This window comes from Chiloscyllium plagiosum, unplaced genomic scaffold (genome assembly GCF_037043375.1).
Source record: "Chiloscyllium plagiosum isolate Xiang-an unplaced genomic scaffold, Cpla_swu_hap1 HiC_scaffold_46, whole genome shotgun sequence".
NCBI lineage: Eukaryota > Metazoa > Chordata > Chondrichthyes > Orectolobiformes > Hemiscylliidae > Chiloscyllium > Chiloscyllium plagiosum.
In genome coordinates this window covers 5,126,298-5,145,605 of record NW_028270184.1, presented here as the reverse complement: position 1 = coordinate 5,145,605, position 19,308 = coordinate 5,126,298, and positions in this window count along the sequence as shown.

Genomic DNA, 19,308 nt, shown 5'->3' with positions numbered 1-19,308 from the left:
ACCAGACAGTCTTGTGTCCCTCTGCTCTGACAGATACATTATAACCAGACTGTACTGTGTCCCTCTGCTCTGACAGATACATTATAACCAGACTGTACTGTGTCCCTCTGCTCTGAGAGATACATTATAACCAGACTGTACTGTGTAACACTGCTCTGTCAGATACATTATAACCAGACTGTACTGTGTCCATCGGCTCTGACAGACACATTATAACCAGACTGTACTGTGTCCCTCTGCTCTGACAGATACATTATAACCAGACTGTACTGTGTCTTACTGCTCTGACAGATACATTAATAACCAGACTGTACTGTGCCCTTCAGTTCTGTCAGATATGTTAATAACAAGACTGTACTGTGTTCCTCTGCTCTGACAGATACATTATAACCAGACTGTACTGTGTCCCTCTGCTCTGTCAGATACATTATAAGCAGACTGTACTGTGTCCCTCTGCTCTGACAGATACATTATAACCAGACTGTACTGTGTTCCTCTGCTCTGACAGATACATTAAAACCAGACTGTACTGTGCTCCTCTGCTCTGACAGACACATTATAACCACACTGTACTGTGTCCCTCTGCTCTTGCAGACACATTATAACCACACTGTACTGTGTCCCTCTGCTCTGACAGATACATTATAACCAGACTGTACTGTGTCCCTCTGCTCTGACAGATACATTATAACCAGACTGTACTGTGTCCCTCTGCTCTGAGAGATACATTATAACCAGACTGTACTGTGTCCCTCTGCTCTGACAGATACCTTATAACCAGACTGTACTGTGTCCCTCTGCTCTGTCAGATACATTATAACCAGACTGTACTGTGTCCTTCTGCTCTGACAGAAACATTATAACCAGACTGTACTGTGTCCCTCTGCTCTGACAGATACATTATAACCAGATTGTACTGTGTCCCTCTGCTCTGTCAGATACATTATAACCAGACTGTACTGTGTCCCTCTGCTCTGACAGATACATTATAACCAGAATGTACTGTGTCCCTCTGCTCTGAGAGATACATTATAACCAGACTGTACTGTGTACCTCTGCTCTGACAGAGACATTAAAACCAGGCTGTACTGTGTTCCTCTGCTCTGACAGACACATTATAACCAGACTGTACTGTGTCCCTCTGCTCTGACAGATACATTATAACCAGACTGTACTGTGTCCCTCTGCTCTGTGAGATACATTATAACCAGACTGTACTGTGTCCCTCTGCTCTGTCAGATACATTATAACCAGACTTAACTGTGTCCCTCTGCTCTGACAGATACATTATAACCAGACTGTACTGTGCCCCTCAGTTCTGTCAGATATGTTAATAACAAGACTGTACTGTGTTCCTCTGCTCTGACAGATACATTATAACCAGACTGTACTGTGTCCCTCTGCTCTGTCAGATACATTATAACCAGATTGTACTGTGTACCTCTGCTCTGACAGATACATTATAACCAGACTGTACTGTGTCCCTCTGCTCTGACAGATACATTATAACCAGACTGTACTGTGTTCCTCTGCTCTGACAGACACATTATAACCAGACTGTACTGTGTTCCTCTGCTCTGACAGACATATTATAACCAGACTGTACTGTGTCCCTCTGCTCTGACAGACACATTATAACCAGACTGTACTGTGTCCCTCTGCTCTTACAGATCCATTAATAACCAGACTGTACTGTGTCCCTCTGCTCTGACAGATACATTATAACCAGACTGTACTGTGTTCCTCTGCTCTGACAGACACATTATAACCAGACTGTACTGTGTCCCTCTGCTCTGACAGATACATTATAACCAGGCTGCACTGTGTCCCTCTGCTCAGACAGATACATTAATAACCAGACTGTACTGTGTCCCTCTGCTCTGTCAGATACATTATAACCGGACTGTACTGTGTCCCTCTGCTCTGACAGATACATTATAACCATACAGTCTTGTGTCCCTCTGCTCTGACAGATACATTATAACCAGACTGTACTGTGTTCCTCTGCTCTGACAGACACATTATAACCAGACTGTACTGTGTCCCTCTGCTCTGACAGATACATTATAGCCAGACTGTACTGTGTCCCTCTGCTCTGAGAGATACATTATAACCAGGCTGTACTGTGTCCATCTGCTCTGACAGACACATTATAATCGGACTGTACTGTGTCCCTCTGCTCTCACAGATACATTATAACCAGACTGTACTGTGCCCCTCAGTTCTGTCAGATATGTTAATAACAAGACTGTACTGTGTTCCTCTCCTCTGAGAGATACATTATAACCAGGCTACACTGTGTCCCCCTGCTCTGTCAGATACATTATAACCAGACTGTACTGTGTCCCTCTGCTCTGACAGATACATTATAACCAGACTGTACTGTGTTCCTCTGCTCTGACAGATACATTATAACCAGACTGTACTGTGTCCCTCTGCTCTTGCAGACACATTATAACCAGACTGTACTGTGTCCCTCTGCTCTGAGAGATACTTTATAACCAGACTGTACTGTGTCCCTCTGCTCTGACAGATACATTATAACCAGACAGTCTTGTGTCCCTCTGCTCTGACAGATACATTATAACCAGACTGTACTGTGTCCCTCTGCTCTGACAGATACATTATAACCAGACTGTACTGTGTCCCTCTGCTCTGAGAGATACATTATAACCAGACTGTACTGTGTAACACTGCTCTGTCAGATACATTATAACCAGACTGTACTGTGTCCATCGGCTCTGACAGACACATTATAACCAGACTGTACTGTGTCCCTCTGCTCTGACAGATACATTATAACCAGACTGTACTGTGTCTCACTGCTCTGACAGATACATTAATAACCAGACTGTACTGTGCCCTTCAGTTCTGTCAGGTATGTTAATAACAAGACTGAAACTTTATTGCTGGAACAGCACAGCAGGTCAGGCAGCCAGACTGTACTGTGTCCCTCTGCTCTGACAGAGACATTATAACCAGACTGTACTGTGTTCCTCTGCTCTGACAGACACATTATAACCAGACTGTACTGTGTCCCTCTGCTCTGACAGATACATTATAGCCAGACTGTACTGTGTCCCTCTGCTCTGACAGATACATTATAACCAGACTGTACTGTGTCCCTCTGCTCTGTCAGATACATTATAACCAGACTGTACTGTGTACCTCTGCTCTGACAGATACATTATAACCTGGCTGTACAGTGTCTCTCTGGTCTGACAGACACATTATAACCGGACTGTACTGTATTCCTCTGCTCTGACAGACACATTATAACCAGAGTGTTCTGTGTTCGTCTGGTCTGTCAGATACATTATAACCAGACTGTACTGTGTACCTCTGCTCTGACAGATACATTATAACCTGGCTGTACAGTGTCTCTCTGGTCTGACAGACACATTATAACCGGACTGTACTGTATTCCTCTGCTCTGACAGACACATTATAACCAGAGTGTTCTGTGCTCGTCTGGTCTGTCAGAGACAGTTATAACCAGACTGTACTCTGTCCCTCTGCTCTGACAGATATATTATAACCTGGCTGTACAGTGTCTCTCTGGTCTGACAGACACATTATAACCGGACTGTACTGTATTCCTCTGCTCTGACAGACACATTATAACCAGAGTGTTCTGTGTTCGTCTGGTCTGTCAGATACATTATAACCAGACTGTACTGTGTCCATCTGCTCTGACAGACACATTATAACCAGACTGTACTGTGTCCCTCTGCTCCGACAGATACATTATAATCAGACTGTACTGTGTCCCTCTGCTCTGACAGATACATTATAACCTGGCTGTACAGTGTCTCTCTGGTCTGACAGACAAATTATAACCGGATTGTACTGTATTCCTCTGCTCTAACAGACACATTGTCACCAGAGTGTTCTGTGCTCGTCTGGTCTTTTCAGAGACAGTTATAACCAGACTGTACTCTGTCCCTCTGCTCTGACAGTTACATTATAACCTGGCTGTACAGTGTCTCTCTGGTCTGACAGACACATTATAACCGGACTGTACTGTATTCCTCTGCTCTGACAGACACATTATAACCAGAGTGTTCTGTGTTCGTCTGGTCTGTCAGATACATTATAACCAGACTGTACTGTGTCCCTGTGCTCTGACAGATACATTATAACCAGACTTTACTGTGTCCCTCTGCTCTGACAGACACATTATAACCAGACTGTACTGTGTCCATCTGCTCTGACAGACACATTATAACCAGACTGTACTGTGTCCCTCTGCTCTGACAGATACATTATAACCCGGCTGTACAGTGTCTCTCTGGTCTGACAGACAAATTATAACTGGACTGTACTGTATTCCTCTGCTCTGACAGACACATTATCACCAGAGTGTTCTGTGCTCGTCTGGTCTTTTCAGAGACAGTTATAACCAGACTGTACTCTGTCCCTCTGCTCTGACAGACACATTATAACCGGACTGTACTGTATTCCTCTGCTCTGACAGATACATTAATAACTAGACTGTACTGTGACCCTCTGCTGTGACAGATACCTAATAACAAGACTGTACTGTGTTCCTCTGCTCTGACAGATACATTATAACCAGACTGTACAGTGTCTCTCTGCTCTGACAGATACATTAATAACCAGACTGTACTGTGCCCCTCAGTTCTGTCAGATATGTTAATAACAAGACTGTACTGTGTTCCTCTGCTCTGACAGATACATTATAACCAGACTGGACTGTGTCCCTCTGCTCTGTCAGATACATTATAACCAGACTGTACTGTGTCCCTCTGCTCTGACAGAGACATTATAACCAGAGTGTACTGTAGCCCTCTGCTCTGACAATTACATTATAACCAGACTGTACTGTGTCCCTCTGCTCTGACAGATACATTATAACCAGACTGTACTGTGTTCCTCTGCTCTGACAGATACATTATAACCAGACTGTACTGTGTCCCTCTGCTCTGACAGATACATTATAACCAGACTGTACTGGGTCCCTCTGCTCTGACAGACACATTATAATCAGACTGTACTGTGTCCCTCTGCTCTGACAGGTACATTATAACCGGACTGTACTGTGTACCTCTGCTCTGACAGAGACATTATAACCAGACTGTACTGTGTTCCTCTGCTCTGACAGATACATTATAACCAGACTGTACCGTGTCCCTCTGCTCTGACAGAGACATTATAACCAGACTGTACTGTATCCCTCTGCTCTGACAGATACATTATAACCAGATTGTACTGTGTCCCTCTGCTCTGACAGACACATTGTAACCAGACTGTACTGTGTCCCTCGGCTCTGACAGACACATTATAACCAGACTGTACTGTGTCCCTCTGCTCTGACAGACACATTGTAACCAGACTGTACTGTGTCCCTCTGCTCTGACAGATACATTATAACCAGACTGTACTGTGTCCCTCTGCTCTTACAGATACATAAATAACCAGACTGTACTGTGTCACTCTGCTGACAGACACATTAAAACCGGACTGTACTGTGTCCCTCTGCTCTGACAGATACATTATAACCAGACTGTACTGTGTCCCTCTGCTCTGACAGATACATTACAACCAGACTGTACTGTGTCCCTCTACTCTGACAGATACATTATAACCCGGCTTTACAGTGTCTCTCTGGTCTGACCGACAAATTATAACCGGACTGTACTGTATTCCTCTGCTCTGACAGACATTTTGTCACCAGAGTGTTCTGTGCTCGTCTGGTCTGTCAGAGACAGTTATAACCAGACTGTACTCTGTCCCTCTGCTCTGAAAGATACAATATAACCAGACTGTACTGTGTCCCTCTGCTCTGACAGATACATTATAACCAGACTGTACTGTGTCCCTCTGCTCTGAGAGATACATTATAACCAGATTTTACTGTGTCCCTCTGGCCTGATAGATACATTATAACTGGACTGTACTGTGTCCCTGTGCTCTGACAGACACATTGTAACCAGACTGTACTGTGTCCCTCTGCTCTGACAGATACATTATAACCAGACTGTACTGTGTCCCTCTGCTCTGACAGACACATTATAACCAGACTGTACTGTGTCCCTCTGCTCTGACAGATACATTATAACCAGACTGGACTGTGTCCCTCTGCTCTTACAGATACATTAATAACCAGACAGTCTTGTGTCACTCTGCTGACAGACACATTAAAACCGGACTGTACTGTGTCCCTCTGCTCTGACAGATACATTATAACCAGACTGTACTGTGTCCCTCTGCGCTGAGAGATACTTTATAACCAGACTGTACTGTGTCCCTCTGCTCTGTCAGATACATTATAACCAGACTGTACTGTGTCCCTCTGCTCTGACAGACACATTATAACCAGACTGTACTGTGTCCCTCTGCTCTGACAGATACATTATAACCAGACTGGACTGTGTCCCTCTGCTCTTACAGATACATTAATAACCAGACAGTCTTGTGTCACTCTGCTGACAGACACATTAAAACCGGACTGTACTGTGTCCCTCTGCTCTGACAGATACATTATAACCAGACTGTATTGTGTCCCTCTGCTCCTTTAGAGACATTATAACCAGACTGTACTGTGTTCCTCTGCTCTGTCAGATACATTAAAACCAGACTGTATTGTGTCCCTCTGCTCCTTTAGAGACATTATAACCAGACTGTACTGTGTCCCTCTGCTCTGACAGATACATTATAACCAGACTGTATTGTGTCGCTCTGCTCCTTTAGAGACATTATAACCAGACTGTACTGTGTTCCTCTGCTCTGTCAGATACATTAAAACCAGACTGTATTGTGTCCCTCTGCTCCTTTAGAGACATTATAACCAGACTGTACTGTGTCCCTCTGCTCTGACAGATACATTATAACCAGACTGTACTGTGTCCCTCTGCTCTGTCAGATACATTATAACCAGACTGTATTGTGTCCCTCTGCTCCTTTAGAGACATTATAACCAGACTGTACTGTGTCCCTCTGCTCTGACAGATACATTATGACCAGACTGTACTGTGTTCCTTTGGTCTGTCAGAGACATTATAACCAGACTGTACTGTGTCCCTCTGCTCTGACAGACACATTATAACCAGACTGTACTGTGTCCCTCTGCTGTGACAGATACATTATAACCAGACTGTTCTGTGTTGTCCTGGTCTGACAGATACATTATAACCAGACTGGACTGTGTCCCTCTGCTCTGACAGATACATTATAACCAGACTGTACAGTGTCTCTCTGCTCTGACAGATACATTATAACCAGACTGTCCTGTGTTCCTCTGCTCTGACAGACACATTATAACCAGACTGTACTGTGTCCCTCTGCTTTGACAGACACATTATGACCAGACTGCAATGTGTCCCTCTGCTCTGAGAGATACATTAGAACCGGTCTGTACTGTGTCCCTCTGCTCTGACAGATACATTATAACCAGACTGTACTGTGTCCCTCTGCTCTGTCAGAGACATTATAACCACACTGTACTGTGTCCCTCTGCTCTTGCAGACACATTATAACCACACTGTACTGTGTCCCTCTGCTCTGACAGATACATTATAACCAGACTGTACTGTGTCCCTCTGCTCTGACAGATACATTATAACCAGACTGTACTGGGTCCCTCTGCTCTGACAGACACATTATAACCAGACTGTACTGTGCCCCTCAGTTCTGTCAGATATGTTAATAACAAGACTGTACTGTGTTCCTCTGCTCTGACAGATACATTATAACCAGACTGTACTGTGTCCCTCTGCTCTGTCAGATACATTATAACCAGACTGTACTGTGTCCCTCTGCTCTGACAGAGACATTATAACCAGAGTGTACTGTAGCCCTCTGCTCTGACAATTACATTATAACCAGACTGTACTGTGTCCCTCTGCTCTGACAGATACATTATAACCAGACTGTACTGTGTTCCTCTGCTCTGACAGATACATTTTAACCAGACTGTACTGTGTCCCTCTGCTCTGACAGATACATTATAACCAGACTGTACTGTGTCCCTCTGCTCTGACAGACACATGATAACCAGACTGTACTGTGTCCCTCTGCTCTGACAGGTACATTATAACCGGACTGTACTGTGTACCTCTGCTCTGACAGAGACATTATAACCAGACTGTACTGTGTCCCTCTGCTCTGACAGATACATTATAACCAGATTGTACTGTGTCCCTCTGTTCTGACAGACACATTGTAACCAGACTGTACTGTGTCCCTCGGCTCTGACAGACACATTATAACCAGACTGTACTGTGTCCCTCTGCTCTGACAGACACATTGTAACCAGACTGTACTGTGTCCCTCTGCTCTGACAGATACATTATAACCAGACTGTACTGTGTCCCTCTGCTCTTACAGATACATAAATAACCAGACTGTACTGTGTCACTCTGCTGACAGACACATTAAAACCGGACTGTACTGTGTCCCTCTGCTCTGACAGATACATTATAACCAGACTGTACTGTGTCCCTCTGCTCTGACAGATACATTACAACCAGACTGTACTGTGTCCCTCTACTCTGACAGATACATTATAACCCGGCTTTACAGTGTCTCTCTGGTCTGACCGACAAATTATAACCGGACTGTACTGTATTCCTCTGCTCTGACAGACACATTATAACCAGACTGTACTGTGTCCCTCTGCTCTGACAGATACATTATAATCACACTATACTGTGTCCCTCTGCTCTGACAGATACATTATAACCTGGCTGTACAGTGTCTCTCTGGTCTGACAGACAAATTATAACCGGACTGTACTGTATTCCTCTGCTCTGACAGACATATTGTCACCAGAGTGTTCTGTGCTCGTCTGGTCTGTCAGAGACAGTTATAACCAGACTGTACTCTGTCCCTCTGCTCTGAAAGATACAATATAACCAGACTGTACTGTGTCTCTCTGCTCTGACAGATACATTATAACCAGACTGTCCTGTGTTCCTCTGCTCTGACAGACACATTATAACCAGACTGTACTGTGTCCCTCTGCTTTGACAGACACATTATGACCAGACTGCAATGTGTCCCTCTGCTCTGAGAGATACATTAGAACCGGTCTGTACTGTGTCCCTCTGCTCTGACAGATACATTATAACCAGACTGTACTGTGTCCCTCTGCTCTGTCAGAGACATTATAACCACACTGTACTGTGTCCCTCTGCTCTTGCAGACACATTATAACCACACTGTACTGTGTCCCTCTGCTCTGACAGATACATTATAACCAGACTGTACTGTGTCCCTCTGCTCTGACAGATACATTATAACCAGACTGTACTGGGTCCCTCTGCTCTGACAGACACATTATAACCAGACTGTACTGTGCCCCTCAGTTCTGTCAGATATGTTAATAACAAGACTGTACTGTGTCCCTCTGCTCTGTCAGATACATTATAACCAGACTGTACTGTGCCCCTCAGTTCTGTCAGATATGTTAATAACAAGACTGTACTGTGTCCCTCTACTCTGACAGATACATTATAACCCGGCTTTACAGTGTCTCTCTGGTCTGACCGACAAATTATAACCGGACTGTACTGTATTCCTCTGCTCTGACAGACATTTTGTCACCAGAGTGTTCTGTGCTCGTCTGGTCTGTCAGAGACAGTTATAACCAGACTGTACTCTGTCCCTCTGCTCTGAAAGATACAATATAACCAGACTGTACTGTGTCCCTCTGCTCTGACAGATACATTATAACCAGACTGTACTGTGTCCCTCTGCTCTGAGAGATACATTATAACCAGATTTTACTGTGTCCCTCTGGCCTGATAGATACATTATAACTGGACTGTACTGTGTCCCTGTGCTCTGACAGACACATTGTAACCAGACTGTACTGTGTCCCTCTGCTCTGACAGATACATTATAACCAGACTGTACTGTGTCCCTCTGCTCTGACAGACACATTATAACCAGACTGTACTGTGTCCCTCTGCTCTGACAGATACATTATAACCAGACTGGACTGTGTCCCTCTGCTCTTACAGATACATTAATAACCAGACAGTCTTGTGTCACTCTGCTGACAGACACATTAAAACCGGACTGTACTGTGTCCCTCTGCTCTGACAGATACATTATAACCAGACTGTACTGTGTCCCTCTGCGCTGAGAGATACTTTATAACCAGACTGTACTGTGTCCCTCTGCTCTGTCAGATACATTATAACCAGACTGTACTGTGTCCCTCTGCTCTGACAGACACATTATAACCAGACTGTACTGTGTCCCTCTGCTCTGACAGATACATTATAACCAGACTGGACTGTGTCCCTCTGCTCTTACAGATACATTAATAACCAGACAGTCTTGTGTCACTCTGCTGACAGACACATTAAAACCGGACTGTACTGTGTCCCTCTGCTCTGACAGATACATTATAACCAGACTGTATTGTGTCCCTCTGCTCCTTTAGAGACATTATAACCAGACTGTACTGTGTTCCTCTGCTCTGTCAGATACATTAAAACCAGACTGTATTGTGTCCCTCTGCTCCTTTAGAGACATTATAACCAGACTGTACTGTGTCCCTCTGTTCTGACAGATACATTATAACCAGACTGTATTGTGTCGCTCTGCTCCTTTAGAGACATTATAACCAGACTGTACTGTGTTCCTCTGCTCTGTCAGATACATTAAAACCAGACTGTATTGTGTCCCTCTGCTCCTTTAGAGACATTATAACCAGACTGTACTGTGTCCCTCTGCTCTGACAGATACATTATAACCAGACTGTACTGTGTCCCTCTGCTCTGTCAGATACATTATAACCAGACTGTATTGTGTCCCTCTGCTCCTTTAGAGACATTATAACCAGACTGTACTGTGTCCCTCTGCTCTGACAGATACATTATAACCAGACTGTACTGTGTTCCTTTGGTCTGTCAGAGACATTATAACCAGACTGTACTGTGTCCCTCTGCTCTGACAGACACATTATAACCAGACTGTACTGTGTCCCTCTGCTGTGACAGATACATTATAACCAGACTGTTCTGTGTTCTCCTGGTCTGACAGATACATTATAACCAGACTGGACTGTGTCCCTCTGCTCTGACAGATACATTATAACCAGACTGTACAGTGTCTCTCTGCTCTGACAGATACATTATAACCAGACTGTCCTGTGTTCCTCTGCTCTGACAGACACATTATAACCAGACTGTACTGTGTCCCTCTGCTTTGACAGACACATTATGACCAGACTGCAATGTGTCCCTCTGCTCTGAGAGATACATTAGAACCGGTCTGTACTGTGTCCCTCTGCTCTGACAGATACATTATAACCAGACTGTACTGTGTCCCTCTGCTCTGTCAGAGACATTATAACCACACTGTACTGTGTCCCTCTGCTCTTGCAGACACATTATAACCGCACGGTACTGTGTCCCTCTGCTCTGACAGATACATTATAACCAGACTGTACTGTGTCCCTCTGCTCTGACAGATACATTATAACCAGACTGTACTGGGTCCCTCTGCTCTGACAGACACATTATAACCAGACTGTACTGTGCCCCTCAGTTCTGTCAGATATGTTAATAACAAGACTGTACTGTGTTCCTCTGCTCTGACAGATACATTATAACCAGACTGTACTGTGTCCCTCTGCTCTGTCAGATACATTATAACCAGACTGTACTGTGTCCCTCTGCTCTGACAGAGACATTATAACCAGAGTGTACTGTAGCCCTCTGCTCTGACAATTACATTATAACCAGACTGTACTGTGTCCCTCTGCTCTGACAGATACATTATAACCAGACTGTACTGTGTTCCTCTGCTCTGACAGATACATTTTAACCAGACTGTACTGTGTCCCTCTGCTCTGACAGATACATTATAACCAGACTGTACTGTGTCCCTCTGCTCTGACAGACACATGATAACCAGACTGTACTGTGTCCCTCTGCTCTGACAGGTACATTATAACCGGACTGTACTGTGTACCTCTGCTCTGACAGAGACATTATAACCAGACTGTACTGTGTCCCTCTGCTCTGACAGATACATTATAACCAGATTGTACTGTGTCCCTCTGTTCTGACAGACACATTGTAACCAGACTGTACTGTGTCCCTCGGCTCTGACAGACACATTATAACCAGACTGTACTGTGTCCCTCTGCTCTGACAGACACATTGTAACCAGACTGTACTGTGTCCCTCTGCTCTGACAGATACATTATAACCAGACTGTACTGTGTCCCTCTGCTCTTACAGATACATAAATAACCAGACTGTACTGTGTCACTCTGCTGACAGACACATTAAAACCGGACTGTACTGTGTCCCTCTGCTCTGACAGATACATTATAACCAGACTGTACTGTGTCCCTCTGCTCTGACAGATACATTACAACCAGACTGTACTGTGTCCCTCTACTCTGACAGATACATTATAACCCGGCTTTACAGTGTCTCTCTGGTCTGACCGACAAATTATAACCGGACTGTACTGTATTCCTCTGCTCTGACAGACACATTATAACCAGACTGTACTGTGTCCCTCTGCTCTGACAGATACATTATAATCACACTATACTGTGTCCCTCTGCTCTGACAGATACATTATAACCTGGCTGTACAGTGTCTCTCTGGTCTGACAGACAAATTATAACCGGACTGTACTGTATTCCTCTGCTCTGACAGACATATTGTCACCAGAGTGTTCTGTGCTCGTCTGGTCTGTCAGAGACAGTTATAACCAGACTGTACTCTGTCCCTCTGCTCTGAAAGATACAATATAACCAGACTGTACTGTGTCTCTCTGCTCTGACAGATACATTATAACCAGACTGTCCTGTGTTCCTCTGCTCTGACAGACACATTATAACCAGACTGTACTGTGTCCCTCTGCTTTGACAGACACATTATGACCAGACTGCAATGTGTCCCTCTGCTCTGAGAGATACATTAGAACCGGTCTGTACTGTGTCCCTCTGCTCTGACAGATACATTATAACCAGACTGTACTGTGTCCCTCTGCTCTGTCAGAGACATTATAACCACACTGTACTGTGTCCCTCTGCTCTTGCAGACACATTATAACCACACTGTACTGTGTCCCTCTGCTCTGACAGATACATTATAACCAGACTGTACTGTGTCCCTCTGCTCTGACAGATACATTATAACCAGACTGTACTGGGTCCCTCTGCTCTGACAGACACATTATAACCAGACTGTACTGTGCCCCTCAGTTCTGTCAGATATGTTAATAACAAGACTGTACTGTGTCCCTCTGCTCTGTCAGATACATTATAACCAGACTGTACTGTGCCCCTCAGTTCTGTCAGATATGTTAATAACAAGACTGTACTGTGTCCCTCTACTCTGACAGATACATTATAACCCGGCTTTACAGTGTCTCTCTGGTCTGACCGACAAATTATAACCGGACTGTACTGTATTCCTCTGCTCTGACAGACATTTTGTCACCAGAGTGTTCTGTGCTCGTCTGGTCTGTCAGAGACAGTTATAACCAGACTGTACTCTGTCCCTCTGCTCTGAAAGATACAATATAACCAGACTGTACTGTGTCCCTCTGCTCTGACAGATACATTATAACCAGACTGTACTGTGTCCCTCTGCTCTGAGAGATACATTATAACCAGATTTTACTGTGTCCCTCTGGCCTGATAGATACATTATAACTGGACTGGACTGTGTCCCTGTGCTCTGACAGACACATTGTAACCAGACTGTACTGTGTCCCTCTGCTCTGACAGATACATTATAACCAGACTGTACTGTGTCCCTCTGCTCTGACAGACACATTATAACCAGACTGTACTGTGTCCCTCTGCTCTGACAGATACATTATAACCAGACTGGACTGTGTCCCTCTGCTCTTACAGATACATTAATAACCAGACAGTCTTGTGTCACTCTGCTGACAGACACATTAAAACCGGACTGTACTGTGTCCCTCTGCTCTGACAGATACATTATAACCAGACTGTACTGTGTCCCTCTGCGCTGAGAGATACTTTATAACCAGACTGTACTGTGTCCCTCTGCTCTGTCAGATACATTATAACCAGACTGTACTGTGTCCCTCTGCTCTGACAGACACATTATAACCAGACTGTACTGTGTCCCTCTGCTCTGACAGATACATTATAACCAGACTGTACTGTGTCCCTCTGCTCTTACAGATACATTAATAACCAGACAGTCTTGTGTCACTCTGCTGACAGACACATTAAAACCGGACTGTACTGTGTCCCTCTGCTCTGACAGATACATTATAACCAGACTGTATTGTGTCCCTCTGCTCCTTTAGAGACATTATAACCAGACTGTACTGTGTCCCTCTGCTCTGACAGATACATTATAACCAGACTGTACTGTGTCCCTCTGCTCTGACAGATACATTATAACCAGACTGTACTGGGTCCCTCTGCTCTGACAGACACATTATAACCAGACTGTACTGTGCCCCTCAGTTCTGTCAGATATGTTAATAACAAGACTGTACTGTGTTCCTCTGCTCTGACAGATACATTATAACCAGACTGTACTGTGTCCCTCTGCTCTGTCAGATACATTATAACCAGACTGTACTGTGTCCCTCTGCTCTGACAGAGACATTATAACCAGAGTGTACTGTAGCCCTCTGCTCTGACAATTACATTATAACCAGACTGTACTGTGTCCCTCTGCTCTGACAGATACATTATAACCAGACTGTACTGTGTTCCTCTGCTCTGACAGATACATTTTAACCAGACTGTACTGTGTCCCTCTGCTCTGACAGATACATTATAACCAGACTGTACTGTGTCCCTCTGCTCTGACAGACACATGATAACCAGACTGTACTGTGTCCCTCTGCTCTGACAGGTACATTATAACCGGACTGTACTGTGTACCTCTGCTCTGACAGAGACATTATAACCAGACTGTACTGTGTCCCTCTGCTCTGACAGATACATTATAACCAGATTGTACTGTGTCCCTCTGTTCTGACAGACACATTGTAACCAGACTGTACTGTGTCCCTCGGCTCTGACAGACACATTATAACCAGACTGTACTGTGTCCCTCTGCTCTGACAGACACATTGTAACCAGACTGTACTGTGTCCCTCTGCTCTGACAGATACATTATAACCAGACTGTACTGTGTCCCTCTGCTCTTACAGATACATAAATAACCAGACTGTACTGTGTCACTCTGCTGACAGACACATTAAAACCGGACTGTACTGTGTCCCTCTGCTCTGACAGATACATTATAACCAGACTGTACTGTGTCCCTCTGCTCTGACAGATACATTACAACCAGACTGTACTGTGTCCCTCTACTCTGACAGATACATTATAACCCGGCTTTACAGTGTCTCTCTGGTCTGACCGACAAATTATAACCGGACTGTACTGTATTCCTCTGCTCTGACAGACACATTATAACCAGACTGTACTGTGTCCCTCTGCTCTGACAGATACATTATAATCACACTATACTGTGTCCCTCTGCTCTGACAGATACATTATAACCTGGCTGTACAGTGTCTCTCTGGTCTGACAGACAAATTATAACCGGACTGTACTGTATTCCTCTGCTCTGACAGACATATTGTCACCAGAGTGTTCTGTGCTCGTCTGGTCTGTCAGAGACAGTTATAACCAGACTGTACTCTGTCCCTCTGCTCTGAAAGATACAATATAACCAGACTGTACTGTGTCTCTCTGCTCTGACAGATACATTATAACCAGACTGTCCTGTGTTCCTCTGCTCTGACAGACACATTATAACCAGACTGTACTGTGTCCCTCTGCTTTGACAGACACATTATGACCAGACTGCAATGTGTCCCTCTGCTCTGAGAGATACATTAGAACCGGTCTGTACTGTGTCCCTCTGCTCTGACAGATACATTATAACCAGACTGTACTGTGTCCCTCTGCTCTGTCAGAGACATTATAACCACACTGTACTGTGTCCCTCTGCTCTTGCAGACACATTATAACCACACTGTACTGTGTCCCTCTGCTCTGACAGATACATTATAACCAGACTGTACTGTGTCCCTCTGCTCTGACAGATACATTATAACCAGACTGTACTGGGTCCCTCTGCTCTGACAGACACATTATAACCAGACTGTACTGTGCCCCTCAGTTCTGTCAGATATGTTAATAACAAGACTGTACTGTGTCCCTCTGCTCTGTCAGATACATTATAACCAGACTGTACTGTGCCCCTCAGTTCTGTCAGATATGTTAATAACAAGACTGTACTGTGTCCCTCTACTCTGACAGATACATTATAACCCGGCTTTACAGTGTCTCTCTGGTCTGACCGACAAATTATAACCGGACTGTACTGTATTCCTCTGCTCTGACAGACATTTTGTCACCAGAGTGTTCTGTGCTCGTCTGGTCTGTCAGAGACAGTTATAACCAGACTGTACTCTGTCCCTCTGCTCTGAAAGATACAATATAACCAGACTGTACTGTGTCCCTCTGCTCTGACAGATACATTATAACCAGACTGTACTGTGTCCCTCTGCTCTGAGAGATACATTATAACCAGATTTTACTGTGTCCCTCTGGCCTGATAGATACATTATAACTGGACTGGACTGTGTCCCTGTGCTCTGACAGACACATTGTAACCAGACTGTACTGTGTCCCTCTGCTCTGACAGATACATTATAACCAGACTGTACTGTGTCCCTCTGCTCTGACAGACACATTATAACCAGACTGTACTGTGTCCCTCTGCTCTGACAGATACATTATAACCAGACTGGACTGTGTCCCTCTGCTCTTACAGATACATTAATAACCAGACAGTCTTGTGTCACTCTGCTGACAGACACATTAAAACCGGACTGTACTGTGTCCCTCTGCTCTGACAGATACATTATAACCAGACTGTACTGTGTCCCTCTGCGCTGAGAGATACTTTATAACCAGACTGTACTGTGTCCCTCTGCTCTGTCAGATACATTATAACCAGACTGTACTGTGTCCCTCTGCTCTGACAGACACATTATAACCAGACTGTACTGTGTCCCTCTGCTCTGACAGATACATTATAACCAGACTGTACTGTGTCCCTCTGCTCTTACAGATACATTAATAACCAGACAGTCTTGTGTCACTCTGCTGACAGACACATTAAAACCGGACTGTACTGTGTCCCTCTGCTCTGACAGATACATTATAACCAGACTGTATTGTGTCCCTCTGCTCCTTTAGAGACATTATAACCAGACTGTACTGTGTTCCTCTGCTCTGTCAGATACATTAAAACCAGACTGTATTGTGTCCCTCTGCTCCTTTAGAGACATTATAACCAGACTGTACTGTGTCCCTCTGCTCTGACAGATACATTATAACCAGACTGTATTGTGTCGCTCTGCTCCTTTAGAGACATTATAACCAGACTGTACTGTGTTCCTCTGCTCTGTCAGATACATTAAAACCAGACTGTATTGTGTCCCTCTGCTCCTTTAGAGACATTATAACCAGACTGTACTGTGTCCCTCTGCTCTGACAGATACATTATAACCAGACTGTACTGTGTCCCTCTGCTCTGTCAGATACATTATAACCAGACTGTATTGTGTCCCTCTGCTCCTTTAGAGACATTATAACCAGACTGTACTGTGTCCCTCTGCTCTGACAGATACATTATAACCAGACTGTACTGTGTTCCTTTGGTCTGTCAGAGACATTATAACCAGACTGTACTGTGTCCCTCTGCTCTGACAGACACATTATAACCAGACTGTACTGTGTCCCTCTGCTGTGACAGATACATTATAACCAGACTGTTCTGTGTTCTCCTGGTCTGACAGATACATTATAACCAGACTGGACTGTGTCCCTCTGCTCTGACAGATACATTATAACCAGACTGTACAGTGTCTCTCTGCTCTGACAGATACATTATAACCAGACTGTCCTGTGTTCCTCTGCTCTGACAGACACATTATAACCAGACTGTACTGTGTCCCTCTGCTTTGACAGACACATTATGACCAGACTGCAATGTGTCCCTCTGCTCTGAGAGATACATTAGAACCGGTCTGTACTGTGTCCCTCTGCTCTGACAGATACATTATAACCAGACTGTATTGTGTCCCTCTGCTCCTTTAGAGACATTATAACCAGACTGTACTGTGTTCCTCTGCTCTGTCAGATACATTAAAACCAGACTGTATTGTGTCCCTCTGCTCCTTTAGAGACATTATAACCAGACTGTACTGTGTCCCTCTGCTCTGACAGATACATTATAACCAGACTGTATTGTGTCGCTCTGCTCCTTTAGAGACATTATAACCAGACTGTACTGTGTTCCTCTGCTCTGTCAGATACATTAAAACCAGACTGTATTGTGTCCCTCTGCTCCTTTAGAGACATTATAACCAGACTGTACTGTGTCCCTCTGCTCTGACAGATACATTATAACCAGACTGTACTGTGTCCCTCTGCTCTGTCAGATACATTATAACCAGACTGTATTGTGTCCCTCTGCTCCTTTAGAGACATTATAACCAGACTGTACTGTGTCCCTCTGCTCTGACAGATACATTATAACCAGACTGTACTGTGTTCCTTTGGTCTGTCAGAGACATTATAACCAGACTGTACTGTGTCCCTCTGCTCTGACAGACACATTATAACCAGACTGTACTGTGTCCCTCTGCTGTGACAGATACATTATAACCAGACTGTTCTGTGTTCTCCTGGTCTGACAGATACATTATAACCAGACTGGACTGTGTCCCTCTGCTCTGACAGATACATTATAACCAGACTGTACAGTGTCTCTCTGCTCTGACAGATACATTATAACCAGACTGTCCTGTGTTCCTCTGCTCTGACAGACACATTATAACCAGACTGTACTGTGTCCCTCTGCTTTGACAGACACATTATGACCAGACTGCAATGTGTCCCTCTGCTCTGAGAGATACATTAGAACCGGTCTGTACTGTGTCCCTCTGCTCTGACAGATACATTATAACCAGACTGTACTGTGTCCCTCTGCTCTGTCAGAGACATTATAACCACACTGTACTGTGTCCCTCTGCTCTTGCAGACACATTATAACCACACTGTACTGTGTCCCTCTGCTCTGACAGATACATTATAACCAGACTGTACTGTGTCCCTCTGCTCTGACAGATACATTATAACCAGACTGTACTGGGTCCCTCTGCTCTGACAGACACATTATAACCAGACTGTACTGTGCCCCTCAGTTCTGTCAGATATGTTAATAACAAGACTGTACTGTGTTCCTCTGCTCTGACAGATACATTATAACCAGACTGTACTGTGTCCCT